Source organism: Mytilus trossulus, unplaced genomic scaffold (genome assembly GCF_036588685.1).
Source record: "Mytilus trossulus isolate FHL-02 unplaced genomic scaffold, PNRI_Mtr1.1.1.hap1 h1tg000103l__unscaffolded, whole genome shotgun sequence".
Classification (NCBI taxonomy): domain Eukaryota; kingdom Metazoa; phylum Mollusca; class Bivalvia; order Mytilida; family Mytilidae; genus Mytilus; species Mytilus trossulus.
The window spans coordinates 1355585-1373422 of NW_026963296.1; the positions used below are offsets into that span (position 1 = coordinate 1355585).

Genomic DNA, 17838 nt, shown 5'->3' on the forward strand with positions numbered 1-17838 from the left:
CAGACACAATGTGTTTAAGTGAAGAAAAAAAATTAAAAGGAATTGGAAAAACTACAATAAATAAAGATATTAAATTTGATGATTATAAAGATTGTTTGTTCAATAATAAAACCAAAATGAATAAAATGTGTACAATGAACTCGAGCAAACACAAAATGTTTGTTAATGAAGTAAATAAAATAAGTATGTCTTCATTCGACGACAAAAGATATATTTTAGATAATGGAATAGATACTCAACCTTTTGGATTTTAATTTATTTTAATTTCCAAACAATAAAACCAGTTAATGTCATACCACCAACAACAAATGCAATCTCTCTATTTTTCTGGTCTTCTGATGGAGTATAAAAATCACTTAATGTAGGTTTAGGTGTTAATGAAGTTAATTTTTTATTCGTGACACGATAGTATAGTTTCATTGCCTGGTTAACATCATCAAAAGTCTGAACCGCATGATGTTCCTTTTGTAATTGTTCATTTATAAAATCTAATCTTTGTATTCTTTTTTTATTCCATTCGGATTGTGCTTTTTCTAATTTTTCTATAGCTTTATCATGTCTTATTTTCTCTTCATTTGCATTACTACCCATATGTGAAAATAAATAATTACTCCCTGAAAATGCAAAAGCATTTGTTATTGCCCCACCAAGCATCATTGTTAAAGCACTTGCCATTTTATAAAAACAAAAATTACTTCATAATATCAGCAGGTATAATACCTTGCTTAATCAACATATCTTTTGTTGCTATCGCAAGTAATATATCAATGGATAACATTACAACATCATTCATATTAAAATCCACTTTTGGTGCTGGCCTCCTTAATACCTTTTTACCTATTTCTGCATATCCAACTGTTAACAATGTTTCCACTCCAGCATGATATAACATATTTGCTATTTGTTTTCCGTCTTTTTGAGTTGTCATTTTAATGTACTAAATTTAATTAAATTCAAAAGGATCAATTTCTTTCTTTTGTTTTTCTGGTTTTGTTATTTCTTTAATCATTCTTTCTGGTTTCTTACTTTGGTTGTAAAAAAACAATCCCAATCCAACAATACTTATAGGAAAAAGTACAAATTTGTAATCAACTAGGGAACTGGAGTGTTTCTCGACAGAAGGGATATGTTCGTTTGATTCATAATCTGTTTCTGTATCAGAATCTTTTGTTATTTGTTTGATTTTTGAATTTTCTTTTTTGAATTTTTCCACTTCTTTTTTTCTCAATTCTGCATTTCTTATTCTTACTTCTGCACCTTTCTTACCAGCAGCTACTCTTTTTGGGTCTTTTGGTTTGGGTTTTTTAAATACTTCTTTTTTTTCTTCTTTGTTTTCTTTTTGTTCAGGATTTTCATTCATCATTTTTTATGTCATTTTTTTCATCTTTTTTTTGGAAATCGAGCGAAGCGAGTGGTTCAATATGTCTTGCTGTTGTTAATATTGCAGTAAAAGGAGCAAGATACATTCCATATCTATAGTACAGTTCACAACATGTATTAGTTAAAGCATTATTGATAAAAGGATCTTCCTTTAAGTCTTGTATTAAAATTGGTGGATTAACAACTTTGAAAAACTTTGATACACCCATGACATATAAATTTATAAAAGAGTTTCCTAATGTCTTGGTCATACTAGCTCCCAATCTTGCTTCATATTTACAGTATAGTTTGTTTATTTGCTCTGTTGTCATTTTATCAATATCTGACAGTTGTAATTCTTTACCCAGATATTGTTTACTACTCCCACCAGCAACAACGGATGATAATCTTTCGCGTTTTTTTTCTTGAAGGGAACCGTTCACTTCGCTCGCTTCATCATCAATATTTATGTTTTCCACAATTTGCTCGCTTAAGAGTCATTCTCTGTAAAAACCAAAGAAATTCAAGGGACTGTTCACACCAATGTCACAGATTTTCAATATCTTTTCAATATTAAGCCCATATGATGCCCTGATAACAAAAATAACTTTCATTTTTGTTTTTGTGGTTTCAGTTGCCATGGTTACAGGTCCCATATATATAAGCCAAGTAACAGAGTAGCAAAATCTCAAAATGCATAATTTTTCAACTTTCATTATTTTTAACAAATATACATTTTTAGACTAAATCATAGGTATACTGAACAAGTGAAGGTCTGAAATAACACATTAAAGTAAACAGACATTGTCCTGAACCCATTCAAAACATTAAAACTTGTATCTGAAAAGTGCTGATTTTGCATTTTTTCAAACTGCTGAAAAAGGCATTTTTTAGTGATTTTCAAAATGATTTTATTTTTTATCCCAACGTCAGATATATTTGTTATGCCTCCAAAATGATCTTCATATATCACTCTTTCACCAAGAAAAAAATTGGCTGTGTGTTTTTTGTTGTTTAAAAAAAAAAATTGTTCAAAATTTTCTGAAATTTGGCAAAACTTGAAATTGCATTGTGCTGATTAAAAGAAAGAAAGTGGTTATATTCGTCAATTTCAAAGTTTTTCTTATTTAACTTTGTAAAACCATACTTATTAGGAATTGTTTTGATACACAACTAATATTAATCAAACTAAATATCAATAACAGTTGCTATGGAAACACATCACAAAGAATATTGCAGTTGGCTTCAGACCACAATTAATTCCCTTTTTCCATGGCCTTTGAATATAGTTCCCAATTATTATATGGGGTATTTCTTCCTAAGTATTCTGGCTACTGTTTTCTTTGAAATGTTTTCTATTTAATTGGTCCTATCAGTTGCATATATATATTGAAAAAGTAAAACATTTGAAAAAAACAAATTGTTTAAAGTGAAAGTAGTTATTTGGTCAAAATGAAAGTAAGGTAAAATTCACAATGGAAAATCCCTTATCAAATGGCAAAATCAAAAGCTAAAACATGTCAAAAGAATGAATAATAGCTCTCATATTCCTGAGTTGGTACAGGCCTTTTTTTAATGTAGAAAATGGTGGATTATACCTGGTTTTAAAGCTAGTTAAACCACTCACTTGTATAACAGTTTGATACATTTCTAGAGGTTACAGGTAAAACATGCAACTTGAGATGCGATTATGACAAAATAATTGGCATTAACAATAGAGATTAACAGAAAACTTGAAATCAGTTTTATTTTGCAGCTAGATGTCACATAACATTTATTCTCAGATATGTCTGGAAGCATCTGATAAACTTGATTATACAACATGGTCTGTGTCTAGAATGACAGTATTTTTTTAGTGGCGCTAAGATTCAGCCTTTTCCAATGAATCAACAAAAGAACCAAATGAACCTTTTGGTAATACTTGAGGTTTCTGTTCCTGGTTATTAGAACTCAATTACATTGTCAGTGAATGAAGGACATCTTCTATATTTTGTGGAAAAACAGTTGTAATAATTTTCTTCATTATTTCAAGTAATCTATTACAATAAACAGATTTGGAACTTTTAGAATACATATTCTTCGAACTCATTTCTTCTTCTGAAAAACACCTCATCCAAACTGCTTGTAAAACTCATTAACATGGTGAAATTCATAATCTGGAAACTGCTGGATTATTTCTAAACAAAAGAAAGTATTTTATTTTACAAACTTAATCATATATTAGATATAAGCAATTTTTACTAGTTTAAATATTTTTTCCTAATGATTGATGCTTACACGAAATTCAAATAAAAGTTTTGTTTCTTTCATGGTTAACTTTTGAGTGCATTATTTATGCACTTTTTATACGTCATTTACAGGACTATTATGGCATACTGTTGTCCGTTTGTCTATCGGTCATTAACATGTCAGACATGAACTCAATAAACTGAAGCGCCATGAGTGTATGATACGACCTTTGTCTTAAGTGTAAGTTTTATGCAATAATTATCAACATTTTCTGAGATACAGCGCGACAGGTGCAAAAAAAAAATTTTATACCAGAAAACTCAATAACTCTAAAATATAAACATTTTGAATCATCATCAAAAAGTAAACAGATCTTTAGATTAACATAACTAAGAAGTGTGTACAGTTTTAAGCAATCATCATAAATCATTTTTGAGATACGGCGCGACATGTGAAAAAACACACCCCTGTTTTAGTTACAAAGTCCTGTAACTCAAAAAGGTTCAATCTTATTTTTACCAAAACGTATACAGATCATTTTAACCATTATAAGTAACAGCTATATTATGTTTCATGAAATTTGGAAAAGTCCTTCTAATGTTATGGTGAGACATGTTTACCCTGGACAGACAGACGGAGGACATTTGTATACCATAATAGGTCTTGGGCATATAATTTCTTTGTAACCAATTTGCATAGCCAGAACCAGGCTTGATACAGCTCTGAATTGGGATTGTCATGAAACATTTGACAATTAAGCTAAAATGGTTCAATATCCAAACTCTAAATAGATTCAACATGTCAAAGAACCCCAAGATTTCAATTTTTGTTGAAATCAAACAAAGTTAAATTTTGGAACTTGATGTGGACCAACTTGAAAACTGGGCCCATAATCAAAAATCTAAACACATGTTTAGATTCAGCATATATAAGAACCCTAAGAATTCAATATTTGTTAAAATCAAACTAAGTTTAATTATTGACCCTTTAGAACTTAATGTAGACCAATTTAAAAATGGGACCCAAAATCAAAAATCTAAATACACATTTTGATTGAGCATATCAAAGAACCCCAGGAATTCAATGGTTTGATGAAATTAAACAGTTTTGGAACCTTTAAACCTCAATATGGACAAATTTGATAACAGGGCTCAAAAATCACAATACATGGTTAAATTCAGCAAGTTAAAGAACCCCTTAAATTATTTTTTTGTAAAAATCAAACTAAGTTTAATTTTGGACCCTTTGGACCTTAATGTAGACCTATTTGAAAACAGGACCCAAAATTAAAAATTGAAATATACAGTTAAATTGGGCTTATCAATTAATCTCAAACATTCAATTTTTGATAAAATCAAACTAAGTTTAATTTTAGACCCTTGGTACCTTATTAGTGTAGATCAATTTGAAAACAGGACCCACAATTAAACATCTAAATAGACAGTTAGATTTGACATATCAAGGAACCCCAATAATTCAATTTTTGATAAAAATCAAACAAAGTTAAATTTTGGACCCTCAATGGACCCATTTAAAAAAGGGACCCAAAATCCATAAACTTTATACATGTTTAGATTCAGAACATGAAAGAAGCCCCGAATTCAAGAATAAAATCGCATTGAAATGGGTCAAGAAATAAGCAATTTATAAAAAGTTATAGGAAAAGTAATGTTTCTGAGTCATGTTTCTCCCAATTGCATAGATATTTCTAATTAAAAGAAAAAAATGGCTCTAATTTTGGCCAATTGATGTTATAATCACTTGTCAGCATTAACAATTTGGTATTAAGATTAGATTCCCAAATGTTTTTGACTGGAACTGGACAACAGATTGTTTATTAGATGTATACACCCCCCCCTTTTTGCCCAAAAAAAAGGGGGATTCTATATATAGCTAGTTTGAAGGGGTTTAGTAAAACAGTTAAACACAATTTTAAAATATTGATTGAGAAACTGTTGTTGTTGATTTACAAGGCAAAACACTTTTTAAACTGTCTGTCTAAATAATACCTATGATAAAAATTCCATGCTACTTTTAGAAGTGATGCTGTTTCATTCACTTAAATTCTTGCCTGTGTTACATCACTCTGAAAAATCTAAGGTTTCTGATGACGTCATGTTGAATTGCTATTTCCCCTGGTTAATTCTAAGGAATATGTCAAATAAATCTGGCTTTGAAAAGAAAAAAAAAACTGAGGGACATTTGTAACTTACTACAATATAACTCAGTTATGGGCACATAAAATATTGACTCTGACATGTTCGTGATCATGGCTGACCTATACTGTTTACTTCTATGTTCTTTGATCTCTAGTAGAGATAAATTTCATTGGCAATAATTCAGCAAAAATATACTTTTATTTTTGCCAGTAATAGTTTCTAGGGGTTCAATTCTATGCAATCACTTTATGATTATTTTTGATATAACATTTGCTTTCTGTACACCTTTTAAACACATGCTGAACCTTTTGTGAAGATACTAGGATTATTTTTAAACAATATATTATTATTACCTCATTTAACCTTCAGGTACTGCATCATTGACATCTATTCTTATTTTCTTCAGAAACAAAGTACAACATGCTGGAAAAAATGATAGCAATTATTTATAAAACTTTAGTTAAACATTGAAACAAGTTCTGTGTTAATCTATACATGTATTGCTGTTCAAGATTTATTACAGCTAATTTCCTAATGCTTACAAAGTAAAATCATATTTGAATTTAATTGGGTGTTATCCTTATAAGTGTACAATATACAAACAAAGGAAGCAGGCTAACCAAAATTTTATTCTAAATGCATTAAGAAATTAGCTGTAATATTGCATACCAATTATTCATATGTTAAAGCAAGGATTTGTATAGTTAGTCTAACTATACAAATCCTTGGTTAAAGTGAAAGGTAATAAACCATACACAGATTTTATTTGCAACAGAGTACTCATCTATTTTCTATCATTATGCAATTTTTTTTTCAATATATTTTTTTGGGTTATTTACAGTTCCAAACCATTGTTAAAAGATACTCATTATTTAGGATGTTTTAAAAACCTGGTCAAATCTCAGAGATGGGGAGGAGGGATATAGAATGTACATCTAATCTTGGGTCAGGGGGTGGGGAGCTTGATATTGAATGCAAATCAAGTCTTTATATTCACAACAATGGTGTTATGTAAATAGGAATTTTAAAGTTTTGACAATTTACAGCTAAAGTACTGTTTTGAAACAATATCAAATAATTCATAAATTGTAAAAATAATAGATTAGGGTTTACCAAACAAAGAATAATTAATATAAGCAAATTATTGAATTAAAAAATAATTATGAACATTATAATTGGAGATAAAAAGCACACATAATTGATCATAATTAAAATAGAGAATAATGGGATGCAAAAGTAAGAAAAATAACTGTGGAAATCCAAATAAGGTAATACAATCAGAGGCGGATTTAGGGGGGGGGGGGTGCCCCCTCCCCCCTTTTTAAGAAAAAATTTAGTCGCTTATCTAGGGAATCACTGAAGCGTGACTGAAGCGGGCCCCCTCTTAATAGGTCAGTTAGTGGGCCCCACTCTGGATCTGCCACTGACAATATAGATTATAAATCTCAGAATGAAGGACAAACATTAAAAAGAAATCAAATTACTACAGAAATCTACATTTCAATTATAGAATCATTTTCCTTAGAATTGTACAGAATAAGTATTTGTTTTAGAAAATGTGTAAAAAGTAAATAATACATAAAAATTAGAGGACCCCAATTTTTACACTCATGAAAGTCATGAAAAGAGACCCTGTACATTGTTAATTATCTGTTTTGAAACTAAATAAATACACAGAAAGTGCTCCTGCTTTTATGTTTAACAAATAATCAATGATGAATGATAATTATGAAAATCTAAATATTACATAAACTAATCCAAACTATAAAAGGGGAAAAAAAGGGGGGGGGGTCATGTCAATTTAATTTTATTAGCTCACCTGGCCCGAAGGGCCAAGTGAGCTTTTCTCATCACTTGGCGTCCGTCGTCCGTCGTCCGTCGTCGTCGTCGTCCGTCGTCGTTAACTTTTACAAAAATCTTCTCCTCTGAAACTACTGGGCCAAATCAAACCAAACTTAGCCACAATCATCATTGGGGTATCTAGTTTAAAAAATGTGTGGCGTGACCCGGTCAACAAACCAAGATGGCCGCCACGGCTAAAAATAGAACATAAGGGTAAAATGCAGTTTTTGGCTTATAACTCAAAAACCAAAGGATTTAGAGCAAATCTGACATGGGGTAAAAATGTTTATCAGGTCAAGATCTATCTGCCCTGAAATTTTCAGATGAATCGGTCAATGGGTTGTTGGGTTGCTGCCCCTGAATTGGTAATTTTGAAGAAATTTTGCTGTTTTTGGTTATTATCTTGAATATTATTATAGTTAGAGATAAACTGTAAACAGCAATAATGTTCAGCAAAGTAAGATCTACAAATAAGTCAACATGACCAAAATGGTCAGTTGACCCGTTTAGGAGTTATTGCCCTTTATAGTCAATTTTTAACCATTTTTCGTTAATTAAAGTAATCTTTTACAAAAATCTTCTCCTCTGAAACTACTAGGCCAAATTAATCCAAACTTGGCCACAATCATCTTTGGGGTATCTTGTTTAAAAAATGTGTGGCGTGACCTGGTCAACCAACCAAGATGGCGGCCACGGCTAAAAATAGAACAAAGGGGTAAAATGCAGTTTTTGGCTTATAACTCAAAAACCAAAGCATTTTGAGGAAATCTGACATGGGATAAAAATGTTTATCAGGTCAAGATCTATCTGCCCTAAAATTTTCAGATGAATCGGTCAATCGGTTGTTGGGTTGCTGCCCCTGAATTGGTAATTTTGAGGAAATTTTGCTGTTTTGGTAATTATCTTGAATATTATTATAGATAGAGATAAACTATAAACAGCAATAAAGTTCAGCAAAGTAAGATCTACAAATAAGTCAACATGACCAAAATGGTCAGTTGACCCGTTTAGGAGTTATTGCCCTTTATAGTCAATTTTTAACCATTTTTCGTAAATTAAAGTAATCTTTTACAAAAATCTTCTCCTCTGAAACTACTCGGCCAAATTAATCCAAACTTGGCCACAATCATCTTTGGGGTATCTAGTTTAAAAAATGTGTGGCGTGACCTGGTCAACCAACCAAGATGGCCGCCACCGCTAAAAATAGAACATAGGGGTAAAATGCAGTTTTTGGCTTATAACTCAAAAACCAAAGCATTTTGAGGAAATCTGACATGGATAAAAATGTTTATCAGGTCAAGATCTATCTGCCCTAAAATTTTCAGATGAATCGGTCAATCGGTTGTTGGGTTGCTGCCCCTGAATTGGTAATTTTGAGGAAATTTTGCTGTTTTTGGTTATTATCTTGAATATTATTATAGATAGAGATAAATTGTAAACAGCAATAATGTTCAGCAAAGTAAGATCTACAAATAAGTCAACATGACCAAAATGGTCAGTTGACCCCTTTAGGAGTTATTGCCCTTTATAGTCAATCTTTAACCATTTTTCATAAATCTAAGTAATCTTTTACAAAATCTCCACTGAAACTACTAGGCCACAATCATCTTTGGGGTATCTAGTTTGAAAAATGTGTCCGATGACCTGGCCATTCAACCAAGATGGCCGCCACGGCTAAAAATAGAACATAGGGGTAAAATGCAGTTTTTTGCTTATAACTATGAAACCAAAGCATCTAGAGCAAATCTGACAAGAAGTTAAATTGTTAATCAAGTCAATATCTATCTGCCCTGAATTTTTCAGATGAATTGGACAACCGGTTGTTGGGTTGCTGCCCTCCAATTGGTAATTTTTAAAGGAATTTTGCCGTTTTTGGTTATCTTGAATACTATTATAGATAGCGATAAACTGTAAACAGCAATAATGTTCAGCAAAGTAAGATCTACAAATAAGTCAACATGACCTAAATGGTCAATTGACCCCTTAAGGAGTTATTGCCCTTTATAGTAAATTTTTAACAATTTTCATTAATTTAGTAAATTTATATGTAAATTTTTACCAAATATAGTTCTCTGTTACTAATGGGCAAAGTTCATGATAGATATAATTGTAAGAAGCAAAATCGTTCAGTAAAGTAAGAACTTCAAACACATCACCATCACCAAAATACAATTTTGTCATGAATCCATTTGTGTCCTTTGTTTAATATGCACATAGACCAAGGTGAGCGACACAGGCTCTTTAGAGCCTCTAGTTTTTCTAGTTTCCATTACTCACATTCTTGTCTAGTTAATAAGATGAATAAAATCCTTTTCCTTCGGTCCACTACTTGCTAGTTTAATGCTAGTTCTGTAAGGTAACGACTTGTGTCCAGAATCCTTGATCAAGTTGATGTGGTCAATATCTGGATGAAAACTTTTTGTTGGCATAACATGCGATGTGCACAATTTGAATTATTTTTTCTTCTTCATTTAATTGAAATACAATATTGATGTGGAGATCTAGAGCTACTGATGGTTTAAGACCATTCTCAGAAAAAATAGCAAACATTTGGTACATGTATGTACTGCATGTGTTTCACTGTTTCATTGTTTGGCAAGAGGTTCATCAAATGAGTTTATCACAATCCACAAACTTTGGAGAGAAATTTCACTCCATAGTCCTATTTACCTTGATATATCTTATTTTTACCAACATTGTAATGGTTTTATCAGTGTCTGCATTTCGTCTGCACTTTATTTTGGGCATTAACCCTTGTACTTCCTGTTGTTTCTTTATGTTTTCAATGAAGAAGAACCATAAAGGGGAGATAATTCATAGACACATAGTTTATTTTTTCAAGTTTTCAATCCACATTTTTTTTCTTAAATCAAAAAACACATCCCTGAATTTTTTTTAATTTTTAAATGGGGGGTTTATCTTTATGATTTTGACAATATTTTCAAAAAACTATCTCGGAAATGTTTTCAAAGCTTCAATGAATTTTGGTGAAATTTGGTTTTCATTTAGATGCCAGAATCACCCCCTTCTCCTATAGAAAATAAGCATATGTACACAATTGTCAGCCAAATATGTAATATATTTTTTAAAAGGCAAAGGTAACAGCTTTCAGATGTGATAATTGTCTGCATCATTTACTGTCAGGATTACGGGAAAATTATCATTGATATTTAGGAATTTTTTTCATATTTTCATTGAAAAAAAAGCCCAAAATCAAAATGGCCGCCATTTCCATAGTAACAAAGCCCAAAATCAATTTTTAAAGTGTTATTTGTAAAGTATGTTAGTTATGTAGTATGTGTACAAAGAATGGTAAAAATCTGTGACATAGGTGTGAACACTAATTTTGGTCCTTACAGAGAATGGCTCTTAATAATTCTTCAGCATTCATTTTATACGTTTCAAAAAACGGATATAATTTATTTTTAACTTTAAAAAAAATAAATACAACATATCCAACCAATGATAAGACTGCAGTGTTTGTTGCAATTGTTAGTATTTCCAACAGCATTGCTTTTTTTTATTGCTTATTTTGGTTAAATTACTTAAGCATTATTTTGCTTATTTTGGTTAAATTACTTAAGAATTACTTATTTTGGTTAAATTACTTAAGAATTACTTAAGCATTACTTAAGCATTACTTAAGCATTACTTAAGCATTACTTGAGAATTGCTAAAAAAATCAATTAAGTAACCAATAATCAGTAGGTTGATCTGTCTTTAATATTAATTTACGATGTTTCTTTTTTTTAAGTTCTTCCTTTATTCTTTGTCTTTCTTCCAAAGTAGGAATAACATCATTTTCTCTTAGACAATTATCAAAACTATCTCTATCTTTTGTGTAGAACATGCATAACCATTTTGTTTGTTCTCTTAAATCTTTTAAAACAGAGTTGTATCTCTGTGAAATGACCCACACTGATTGTTCCGCATGTCTTCCTGAAAATGCAAGCTCGGACAGCATATCTTTTTTCTTTGTTAGTTCTTTTGTTGCACTGCAGTCATCAATGATATATAATGTTGGATGACCAGCATATTTTTTAAAGAACATTCTTAGTAGTTCTTGTAGCTTCTCTTCTTCAGAAAGGGAACCGTTCGCTTCTCTCACTTCTACAATAGGATTAACAATTATTAGATTTTTTGTTTTTGGTTTTCTAACATCACCAATCCATTCACGATTTTTGTATGCTTTGTTCCATTGGATGGTTGGACAAAGTATGACTATATATTTGAAAACTCCACTATATTCTTTTTCTAATAAATCAAGAACAAACTCTGTTTTTCCACATCCTGTTTGTCCACATATAATAGCACAATGGGGATATTTTGGTAATTCATAAAGGGAATCGTTCGCTTCCATTTATTAAGGGGAACAGTTCGCTTCCATTTTTTAAGGATAACCGGAGTGTATCTCGCTCCGCTCGCTTGCTTTTCTTTCATTTTTAAAAGTAAAAATTGATTTTATTTTTCTCTTAAATCCCACAGAATTTTTTCTCTGCCTGTTCTCCCGGTTTTTTTATTTATTTTTTTTGGAATTTTTTTGTTGTTTTTTGGGTGTTTTTAATAACGTTTTTTTCCAAAGTAAAAAAAAAATTTTTTTGGGAGTAAGAAAATTTGGTGTTTTTTGGGGTGTTTTTTTGCTTTTTTATGAAAATTTAGGGCTCTTTTACTTGAAATGAGGGTAATTTTTTGGGGGTCAAATTTTTTTTTTTTTTTGGAGGGGGTGCGCTGGAGTCGTTCAAGTACTATACTACTAACGCATCAAAAACGAATGGACATGAACTGTCATATTAAAATTTATTTATGTAAACACCCATATCAAAATCATTCTTTCAAAATAAAAATACAAACAAAGGAAAGCATTAGCATGTAAGGGTTTATGATAAGATGATGATTAAAGAAGTATAAACATAATGACAATATGGATCGAATTTCTTCTTTTAGATTCCATATTTTTTTTTAAAAACCGCTTTTCTTAAACATAATCTAACACAAAAACAACAACTGATAATTCTAGAAATATATTGCAATATCAAAAGAAACATGTATGGCAAGCCCCTCCTCGGAATTTGTTTTAGATAAATCGAAATGTAAAGTGAAAACTTACCGGAGACCGTTGAAATGACGGCGAAACTCCCTTAGTCTTTCACTGTCGATTAAGTTCGACGAAATTATAGACTCTGTATATGTAAAGGTTGTATAAAAAAGACCCAGAATCACGTCATCTTCAATATCAAAGGAGTGCTAAGATTGTCACTTTTCAGCTTAAAATTATTAAAATTTCAAAACAAAGGGCAAGGGGTAATGGTGAGATCCTCTGATCTTTCAATATTCCTAACACTATACAGACAGTTAGTTAATATGTAAATACAAACGTGTCTTTTAAAAAGTATTCTAGGTAGACTTTATGTTTTCTATGTTAACGGAGGGCCCAAAGTGCCAGTTCAATATTATAAATGTATGGTGAAAACCTACCGAAGACCGCTAAAATTACGGTGAAACCACCTTGGTCTTTTAATGTCCGTAAGTTCAACGAAATTATAGACTCTGTATATATAAAGATTGCATCAAAAGGATTACCCAGACCAAAGTCTATTTCGATATTTACGAAGGGCTTAAATTGTCACGTTTCAGCTAAAAATTGTAAAATGTCAGGACAAAGACCATCACTACAAACCATTTAAGTTTGAAATGGCCTATATCTGTACTTGACTGTATTCATTTTTACTCGACCAGTCTGAATTGGTCTGAATTTTACTTGACATTACTCGACCCCAGTCTGAACCATACTTGACTGTACTGAATCGTACTTGAACCTTATCTTTGCTGTTGAAAATAGTCTGAACTATTACTCGACCAGTCTGAAACAGTCTTAACCCATTCTTGACCTGTACTCGACCTATTTTTCCAGTCTAAACCATACTTAACCAAAGGTCTGAACAATACTTAACCAGTCTGAACGATACTAGACCAAATTACTTCTACTTTTGTAACTTTCAAAATGAATTTCTTTTTCACTGACTTATAAAACAGCAGCCAACAAAATTTATAAATTGTTTAACTTTATATTAGAAATATATCTATGGTGAAATATAAAGTATTATCTCTGCTCATAAATAAGATCACGCCTGGTCAGATGTATTAAATTCTAAATAACATTGATTCAAAATTGCAACATCCTGTTTAACTTAAATAACAAGGTCTTTCGAATATACATGTACTAGATAAGTAATACACAAATTTAAGAAAAAAGGGCTTTATTTTTACCTGTAAAACACACATGTACTGATGTGTGTGAAGTTGCTTCTAACAGTCGGTTCGATATTAAAAATTTAGTTGAAAATTATAATAAAATTAAATGCTTGATAACATTAAAAGGATGATTTTCATAGTTAAAATGACTGATAAGATACGTAGGAAATCGTTAAATGACTTCTTCAAGCTGTCGTAATTTCTCGAATATAAACCCTAACCCTATTCTAAGTTACATATTTGTCTTTAATGCATATAGATTTATGTCAATAAAACGACTTCAAAGATGTGCTTTTGTAAATGAGGTCGACACCCCCCTGGTCTTTCAATGTCCATAAAATTAAACCAAATCATTGACTCTGTATATTTAAAGGTTGTAATAGAAGGATTTTCCAGAATAGTATCATCTTCAATATCTACGGAGGGCTTAGCTTGTCCCTTTTCAGCCAAAAAATGTCAAAATTTTAGGACAATGGGCACAGGGTAATAGTGAGATCCCCCTGATCCCTCAATCTTTTTAATATTTATGCAGATATTTAGTCAATAGGTAGATACAAACGTGACTAAAATGAATTTGGGTACACTTCTTGTCTTCCATGTTTACGGAGCGCCCAAAGTGCCAGTTGCATATTCAAAATATATAGCGAAAACCTACCCGAGACGGCTTAAATAAGGTTGAGACCCCCCTGGTCTTTCAATGTCCATAAAATTCAACCAAATCATTGACTCTGTATATATAAAGGTTGTAAAGAAGTATTTTCCAGAATAACGTCATATTCAATGTCTACGGAGGGCTAAGCTAGTCACTTTTCAGCCAAAAAATGTCAAAATTTTAGGAGAATGGGCACAGGGTAATAGTGAGAGCCCCCTGATCTCTCAATCTTTCTAATATTATGCAGATATTAAGTCAATAGGTAGATACAAACGTCACTAAAATGTGTACACTTCTTGTCTTCCATGTTTACGGAGCGCCCAAAGTGCCAGTTGGATATTCAAAATATATAGAGAAAGTCTACCTAAATTTATGGACACTGAAAGACCAGGGGATCTCACCCTTATTTAAGCGGTCTCAGGTAGATTTTCACTATATATATTTTGAATATCCAACTGGCACTTTGGGCGCTCAGAGAAGTCCGAGTCTGATGTCAGAAGATGTAACCAAAGAAAATAAACAAAATGACAATAATACATAAATAACAACAGACTACTAGCAGTTAACTGACTTGTTTTATAGACTATTTTGTATATAGAAACATTAATAAAAAAGACTTTCACTGCATTATTGACTAAACTCAACTGACACCATAAATCTATACTAGGCTTAAGTTAATGTTGAAAATAAGTCCAGTTACCATAAAATACTTCCGAAATATTCATGAAATTTTGAGTAATATTGAAAATATTAGTCACAATTGATTTTTTTAGATTATTTGATCAGCTTGTTTTACCTATATTTTAAAGTTGATATATATTATCATGTAAGTGTTGATTAATATTGTGTTGAAGTTATATATTTTGATTGGTTATTGTTAAATTTGATTTCAATACAATATTGAATACATTTTAAATTTCAAGTTGGTCTACATGCAGGTCTAGGTTGGTTAAGATCGACTTGGTCGAGTATGGTTCAGACTAGGTCGAGTATGGTTCAGTCTAGGTCGAGCACGGTTCAGACTTGGTCGAGTATGGTTCAGACTAGGTCTAGTATGGTTCAGACTAGGTCGAGTACTGTTCAGACTAGGTCGAGTACGGTTCAGACTAGGTCGAGCATTGTTCAGACTCGTATAAAATGGTTAAGTACTGGTCAAGTACAAATTCAGACTGTTAAGTATGGTTCAGACTACAGTCGAGTTTTATCAAGTAAATTTCAGACCAATTCAGACTGGTCGAGTAAACATCAGTACAATCCAGTACAGATATAGGCCATTTCAGACTTTTATTACTGGTTTGTAGTGCATGGCGCGATGGTGAGACCCCCTGATCTCTTAATCATCCTTGTATTATACATAAAGTAAGTTGATATGTAAATACAAACGTTACTAAAAGTAATTTAGGTAGTAGACTTCTTGTCTCCTATGTTTAAAGATCTATAATAGATGGATTAATTTAATCTCATATATTTATAGTATATATATATTATTTTAATCATGTGATATGTTTTTATGATTGTAGGCAGAAAAAAGCGTGAGTAGTGATACTTTTAAATTTTAGCTTTATTTCATGAATTGTTTGACTGATGTTTATACGAATATATACAAAATGTATGTCCAGCCTTATAACACCATCACTGCTGGTGATTTGATGGATACAATCTGTTATAGAGGCGTCACTGGTTCAGACGTTCTCATATATATAGTTTGTTTTTATGGTTCATCAGTGTTTCTTGTTTCTCGCTTTTTATATCGATTAGTTAGTTGGTTTTTCCGTTTGAATGGTTTCACACGAGTAATTTGAAGGCCCTTTATCGTTTGGTGTTTGGTGTTAGCCAAGGCTCCGTGTTGAAGACCGTACATTGATTTATAACAGTTTATTTTTAAAATTGATGACTTTGATATATTGTGGTCTCATTGACTCTCATACCACATCTTCATACATCCATTCCCTAAGATAGGTGCTCTGTGATGACATAAAATGAAATGTGTGAACCTTTGTAAAGCCTTACATCTGTGACTTTATCTGAAAACTGTTTCTAATGAAGTCATTACACTCAAATATGTGGCGCTTTGTTTAGTCAAATCCTTTTCCTGTCTTAATAGTTCCAGGCTTATAATGTAATACACAAGACGTACTTCTCTTCATTCTAATACTCACTAGTGACTTTCAGATCAAAAACGTTATAAAGTTAAACAAGTACAAAGTTGAAGAGCATTGGGGATCCAAAATTCCAAAGATTTGTGCCATATATGGCTAAGGTAATCTATGCCTTGAATAAAAAAAATCCTTAGTATCTAAAATCATAAGTATTTCGAAAAAGTATAGCAGACTGTCAGTGTCAATCTACTAAAATCGAGAAAGTAATGAAATCCGCAGAAATATGTAAACTGGTGCACGAATATATAAGACACAAACTTATCCAAAAATAACACAAGTGTAGCTAGCGATGATGAAACAGAGCCAAGTATAGAGGAGCACACTAATCTCCTGCACTTGGAAACACTTAGGTTGACATTCATATTCAAGGGACATTCAATTTCATGACTGTTACTACCATGTAAAAAAAATGCTCCACTAGGAGCTAGATTCGACAACATTGGTCAAAATCGTAACAGCTGTGACAGGTAAGGAATCTCAGGCATCGTTTCAGTAATAAAAACAAACATATCATAATTTTAGATCTTACGTCGGTTGAACTTCAAATTGTAAAACTTCGTCCGTTTCATAAAAAAAAACATTTTTTTCCCTTAAATTCGATCGTTAACTTACGAGCGGTACAGGTAGTCATTAGTCAAATCGTAGTGGTTAGGAAGTCCCGCCCCAATAAGGGCCACAGTAGAAAACACACACAAACAAATAAACAAACAAATGCTTTTGCACAGTCTTGACTCTTAAAAACATTTCATATAAAACACAATGTATTGAAGTCTTTTCTCAAAAGAGTCAAGATAGACTGTAAATAAACTCATCATATATATCAGGACTAAACTCTATATATACGCCAGACGCGCGTTTCGTCTACAAAAGACTCATCAGTGACGCTCGAATCCAAAAAAGTTTAAAAAGCCAAAAATAGTACAAAGTCGAAAAACACACATTAAAAATACATTTATGTTACATATTTAACAAATATCAATATACATTAGCATGAAAGAAAATAATATTGAAAAGAAATTCTTTTGTAATCATTATCATAAATAAAGAAACTCTTAAGTGTTTGTTTTAAATCAATGGTCAGGTTAAAAAAAAATGTGAAACATTTGAAACTGAATGGGAATTTTGCTTCTTAAATGCACAATGTATAACAATCAACGTAAATTTTGTTGACTTAGAGAACTAATGC

General features: G+C 31.5%; 1 long non-coding RNA gene across 1 annotated transcript; it reads right to left on the reverse strand.

The window, feature by feature from the left end:
* Positions 1 to 3088: 3088 nt before the first annotated feature.
* LOC134699966 (uncharacterized) lies at positions 3089 to 10959 on the reverse strand. Its single transcript, XR_010103710.1, has 4 exons — positions 9867 to 10959; positions 6101 to 6170; positions 5598 to 5674; positions 3089 to 3536 (listed from the first exon to the last, which is right to left on the reverse strand). It is a non-coding gene; the product is annotated as an uncharacterized LOC134699966 (long non-coding RNA).
* Between the last annotated feature and the right edge of the window lie 6879 nt (positions 10960 to 17838).